We start from the raw sequence: 6383 nt of genomic DNA on the forward strand, positions 1-6383 counted from the left end.
TGATGTGGAGGGGCTCAAGCTGTTGCAGAGGGAGTAGAGCGAGAGACAGAGAGAGAGAGAGGGATATGTTCTGCTTTTGGACAGTCTGAGAGTCTCATCCTCCTAACTCAAGATGATGCTCCTCAACAAGCTAGAATCAGGGATGGGCAACTCCAGTCCCCAGGGGGCCTGATTGGTGTCACACTTTTGCCCCAGACCCAGCTAACACACCTGACTCCAATAATCAACTAACCCTGATCTTCAGTTTAGAACGCAATGACTTTAAATCAGCTGTGTTTGCTTGGGATGGGGAAAACATTTGGCCCCCGAGGACTGGAGTTGCCCATTCCTAGATAGTTTCCTTTGTTGGTGTAATGGAGAGGGGTATTTTTGTAAAGCAAGACAGACAGGGCTTCCCTCTCCACGTTGTCTCATTGATGTCTGTGAACCAACGCTGGTGGAAATAGAATAGATCTTACCATGATGTAGTGTCTCTGCATCTCTGTCTTCTCACTGGCCAGCTTCTCACACTCCAGTTTCAGGCTGCGGAGAAAGAGGGAAAACACAAACACACACACGTGTCAACAAACTGATCTAAGGCAGGACCTACCCTGCTGCAGCTCAACCTGAATCTCTCCTTTGTGTCAAAGCTGAAAAAGGTTATGGGTCTAGATCAATTAGACAGAGAGACCGATGGGATCCAGGCTGCTGAGAACAATGCTAGTTTCAACACACTGTTCACTGCTGTGACCGAGAGAGTTATGGCCATGAGTATTCAGCTCATGGTGTGAAGCTGGGCTCTCAGCACCAAGGTCAACTCTACTCTGCTAACACTCTGATAAAACAGACACTCTGCTATGATATGGAAGAACAGACCAATATCACCACACCCTACTAGCCTGTGACATCGAGCGTAGGAGTCGGTAAAACAGCACAAACAGATCTGGGACCAGGCTTGCACCCTGCCACTGTGCCAGGTGGACTATGATGGATAAGATTAGAATCACTACCTGCATTTGACCTGTGTATGACTGTGTTATATCAACCTTATAGTTCACTGCACCCATCCTTGGCTTTCACATACATCAAGTGCAGTATTATTAAGCCTGACGTGTAATATTCCACAGAATAATAAGTGGAGCAGTAGAAGTGTGACAGTGGTTCCCAGGGGGATCCCCCAGTCCTTTAGAGAGAGGAGGGGCATGTGTACCTGAGGTACACGCATTCATATAGGACACAATCCTCAGACACACAGATAGCACAGACCTTTACTTCTATTGTGTATTAATGTTTATGACATACAATATCACACAACTATAGTTCCTTTTTAAATATAGATACATATATTTATTTTTTATTTAACTAGGCAAGTCAGTTAAGAACAAATTCTTATTTACAATGACGGCCTACACCGGCCAAACCCAGACGTCTCTGGGCCAATTGTGCACCACCCTATGGGACTCCCAATCACGGCTGGTTGTGATACAGCCTGGATTCGAACCAGGGTGCTTGTAGTGACACCTCACCACTGAGATGCAGTGCCTTAGACCGCTGCGCCACTCGGGAGCCCAATATATATCGTAGGTAGCGCAGTGGCAGAGATGGAGATCCATGTAGTCTTTTCCCCACTGTATGGTGTCTAATTTATGTCATAAACATCAACACAGAATAGAAGTAAAAGTCTGTGCTATCCATGTATCTGTGTGTCTGAAGATGGGAGTTTTGAGTTACATACATGGATTTTACGTTAGGATTGTGCCTACATATGCCTGCATGGGGTAAGATGGAGGGTGGTGTGTATATACTATCTGTATAGTCTATAAGGGGGAGGTGGAGGGTAGTGAGTGAGTATACAGCACCTGTGGTACTGAGCCTGGAGGAACTGGAACTCCTCCTTGATGCGGTCCAGGGTCTCCAGGACTGTGAACTTGAAAGACTGGCCAGGCTGAATAGGGACCTGGGGGAGAGAAAAGAAAGGAGAGAGGAAAGAAGAAGGGAGAGTAAGGTCACTTCAACACACATCATAAAAAATTGTCCTTGCACTCTTTATCTCTCCGCACCCCTCTTTCACAAACACTCTCTCACTCTTTTCTCTCCAACCACCCTCTTCTTCTCTCCCCTTTCCTCCTCCTCTCTCACTCCTAATGACTGTCTCCCTCCCCCTCTCACATTAGCATCTCTCTCGCCTCTCCTCTCCTCTCCTCCCTCTCTCCTCCCTCTCCTCTGCTAGGATGCTTTTTGCTAATGTATTCTTGCCTACAAAGCACTGAGAAGGGAAAACGTCAAATGAATAACTCATGGTGAATCACAAACATTAAAACGGCACTGTCTTTCACCTGCTAAAAGCAAAGAATCTCAACAAACGCCCCCCAGGAGGACCCTGCTCCCCCCTGAAGCCTGTCTGAAGCACTTTATGTGTTGTTCCCCTCGCTGTGTAGTTGGGGGAACACAAACACAGCAGGGATGTTGTTTTAGAGGCAGGGCGATATAACCGGGTAGAGGGTGGGAGGGACTAGGTAGCTGACTAGTGGTGGCTATTCAGCAGCCTGATGGTCTGGGGGTAGAAGTTATTGGCCAGTCTTTCCGTTTTTGCCATGATGCTCCTGTACTGCCTGCATCTGAGTCATGGAAGTGGGATGAACAGTTCGTGGCTCGGGTGAATGGGGTCCCTGATGATCTTCTTGGCCTTCCTGCGACACCTGGTGTTGAAGGTGTGCCCCCAATGGTGCATTCGGCTGAGCGTTTCACCTTCTGTAGCACCTTACGGTTAGCGGCGGTGGAATTGTGTTGCAGCTTAACAGTATGCTCTTGATGGTGCGCCTGTAGAACACTGAGGGCCCTCGGAGACAGGTCGAATTTCTTCAGCCTCCTGAACTTGAAACTTTTGACCGTCTCCATGGCAGGGCTGCCATTGATGAGGATCGGGATGTGCCCAGCCTGGTTCTTCCTGACGTCCACAATCAGCTCCTTTGTTTTGCTGACGTTGAGCGAGAGGTTGTATACCTGGCACCAAGCCGTCAGAGTGCCTAGCTCCTCCCACTAGGCCGTCTGGTCATTGTTGATAATCAGGCCTACTACTGTTGAGTCGTCAGCAAACTTGATGATGGAGTTCGACCTGTGTGAGGCCACGCAGTTGTGGGTATACAGGGAGTACAGGAGGGGACATAGGACGCAACCTTGTGGGGCCCCCGCGTTGAGGATCAGTGTGGAGGAGTTAATGTTGCCTACATTCACCATCTGGGGATGGCGCGTCAGGAAGTCCAGGACCCAGTTGCATAGGGAGTTCAGTCCCAGGGCCGTGAGCTTTGTGGTGAGCTTAGAGAGCACTATGCTGTAGTCGATGAACAGTGTCCTCACATATGCATTAATTTTCTCCAGGTGGGTGAGGGTAGTGTGCAGTGAAATGGCGATTGCGTCGTCCGTGGATCTGTCGGGGCGGTAGGTGAATTGGAGAGGGTCGAGTGTGTCAGGGAGGGAGGAGGTGATGTGGTCATTGACGAGCATCTCAAAGCACCACACGGTGACGGGGGTGAGTGCTATGGGTCGGTAATCATTCAGTTCAGTTACATTCCCTTTCTTGGGGACTTTATAGCTGAGGGGATGGAAGTGTCGTGAGGGAGGGAGATACTACTGAAACATACAAACAGGTGCGTACACACACACGCGCTGAGCTGACACGCAACAAGCCCTTGTGCTAAATGGGGGCTACGCACAAAAAGCCTGAGACGCACACACACAAAAATGAATGCACACAACTGAGGCTAAAAAGATAATGCATGTCAGTGTTATTCAACCACATGCTCCAGATCAGTGGCATAGGCTGCTTCAAATCAAAACACATTTTATTTGTCACATTTAGCAGATGTTATTGCAGATGTAGCTAAATGCTTGTAAAACTTCACCTCACACGCCCTGACCGGACCTTAGTCTGCACAACTCTATTTGTCCATCTCTCTCTCCCTCCTCTCATTCCCTCACTCCATCTCTCTCTCTCACCACACCCACCCCTGAGAGCCAATACCAGACCTCTCCCCTTTGCCCTTCTCCGCTCCACCTCTTTACCCTCTAACTTCTCTCCCCCTTTTTCCTCCCCCTTTCTTTCCACAGAATAGGGTGTGAATCCTGTCTGTCCAGAGTCTAGTTAGGCGGCTAAAAGATTGCAGGTTTCAGTAGGAGCTTAATTAGTCTAGACAAGAAAATTAAATTAAATTTCAATTAGGCTAATGGTGGAGGTCAGACACTCTTTGGGCTTTCCAGTAATTAAGCTGCGGGTTGTGCAGCTCAGTTTGTGCCTAGTGCTGTGGCTATGTGGCGGTTTCCTGGACCGACGGCCTCAACTCAGTACACAACCCCGGTGGGGGAGGGGCGGCTGCCGACGGAGCCCCACTGACCTTCATTCATACTACACTGGTCTGACACACACACAGGGGTGGGGGGAGGGAGGGGGATAGACTGCGCTAGAGAAGAGACGGCCTAACAAATCCTCTGACCACTAGACAGTGGACCACCACAGACTACATTCCAGACCGACGACTGTCCATTTTATATCAGCACTCACAATAACACATTCCTCAATGCAGTACGGTTTTCTGTATGGGTCAGGTTGTGAGTGATATAACTACAGACCCAGCGTGTTCTGGTCTCAGAGCATCCTGGGGGAGTGGGGGGGTGGGGGGAGTGAGGGGGGAGTCTCCTCTCCTCTCTCTCAGTGTGGCTCAGTTGGGCCCTGGTGGTGTCAGACAGCATGGGGGATCCTGAAACACCAAACAGATCCGGTTAATCTGGGAGAGGAGGGAGGGGGTAGACAGACAGGCCAGCCATGTGGGACGACAGCATTCAATCACAATTTAGAGGAGCTGAAACTGGAGCAAGTTGAGCCGAGAATTTAGAAGGATTATCCATGGGTGGGGGGGGGGGGGGGGGGGGGGGGGCGAGGGGAGAGACTGGGCTAGGAGATCACATAACAGTACAGAGCCAGCAGCCGGGCCAAGCCTCCCTCCTCCTCTCTCCATCCGTCCTCTCATCACTCCCCCTAATCTGTCCATCAATCACTGGGGGAAACATTTGTTTAGGCTGCTGTTTCTGGGCTGAAACAGATGTGGGTCTGGGACTGATCGGGACTGCAGAGCGTCTGTCTGCTCTGTGGCACACTTTCTGTTCTGCCACCCGCCCGCTCCCTCTCTCCCTCAATCTTTCTCTTTCCATCTCCCTCTCTTGCCTCTCTCTGTCTTTCTCATCACTCTCTGTCTCTCTGTTTCAGACAGGCTGGGGAGAGAGATGTTCAGAGGGGCATAAATAAATAATTTGCTGGTGAAATATTTAGGGTAAAGGCACATGAATAGATGAAGAGTACCACGTGTAGAAGGGAAGTGTTAATGTGATCTTGGGTGTAGGGGACGTGTGTGTATGTTTGTGTGGGTGGGTGTGTCCTCTACATCACTCCTGTTCTCTCTTTTTATTTCTCCCTCCACTCTCTCTCCTCTCCTCTTCTGTCCCCTTTCTCTCTCCTCTTCTGTCCCCTTTCTCCACTCCTCTGGGTGTCCTCCTCTCTTCCCCCTCTCGGTCTGGTGTCTCCATCTCTTCTTCGCCCCTCTCTCCTCTCGTCTGTGTCTCCATCTCTTCTGTCCGCCTCTCTCCTCTCGGTCTGGTGTTCTCATCTCTTCTGTCCCCCTCTTCTCCTCTCGGTCTGGGTCTCCATCTCTTCTGTCCCCCTCTCTCCTCTCGGTCGGTGTCTCCATCTCTTCTGTCCCCCTTCTCCTCTCGGTCTGGTGTCTCCATCTCTCTGTCCCCTCTCTCCTCTCGGTCTGGGTCTCCATCTCTTCTGTCCCCTCTCTCCTCTCGGTCTGGTGTCTCCATCTCTTCTGTCCCCTCTCTCCTCTTCAGTCTGGTGTCTCCATCTCTTCTGTCCCCCTCTCTCCTCTCGTCTGGTGTCTCCATCTCTTCTGTCCCCCTCTCTCCTCTCGTCTGTGTCTCCATCTCTTCTGTCCTCCTCTCTCCTCTGCGGTCTGGTGTCTCCATCTCTTCTGTCCCCCTCTCTCCTCTCGGTCTGGTGTCTCCATCTCTTCTGTCCCCCTCTCCCTCTCGTCTGGTTGTCTCCATCTCTTCTGTCCCCTCCTCTCTCGGTCTGGTGTCTCCATCTCTTCTGTCCCCTCTCCTCTCTCGTCTGGTGTCTCCATCTCTTCTGTCCCCTCTCTCCTCTCGTTCTGGTGTCTCCATCTCTTCTGTCCCCCTCTCTCCTCTCGTCTGGTTCTCCATCTCTTCTGTCCCCCTCTCTCCTCTCGGTCTGGTGTCTCCATCTCTTCTGTCCCCCTCTCTCCTCTCGGTCTGGTGTCTCCATCTCTTCTGTCCCCTCTCTCCTCTCGGTCTGGTGTCTCCATCTCTTCTGTCCCCCTCTCTCCCTCTCG

The 6383-nt window shown here is 50.8% G+C and overlaps 1 long non-coding RNA gene across 1 annotated transcript in view; it reads right to left on the reverse strand.

The window, feature by feature from the left end:
* Window positions 1-457: 457 nt before the first annotated feature.
* Window positions 458-6383, reverse strand: part of LOC111972123 (uncharacterized) — a 12886-nt gene continuing 6960 nt past the window's right edge. Inside the window, exons 2-3 of the long non-coding RNA XR_002878383.2 lie at window positions 1839-1936; window positions 458-522 (exon numbers count right to left, since the gene is read on the reverse strand). This is a non-coding gene — a long non-coding RNA (uncharacterized lncRNA). The remainder of the gene's footprint in view (window positions 523-1838; window positions 1937-6383) is intronic.

Source organism: Salvelinus sp. IW2-2015, linkage group LG13, assembly GCF_002910315.2.
Source record: "Salvelinus sp. IW2-2015 linkage group LG13, ASM291031v2, whole genome shotgun sequence".
In the NCBI taxonomy this organism is placed as follows: Eukaryota; Metazoa; Chordata; class Actinopteri; order Salmoniformes; family Salmonidae; genus Salvelinus; species Salvelinus sp. IW2-2015.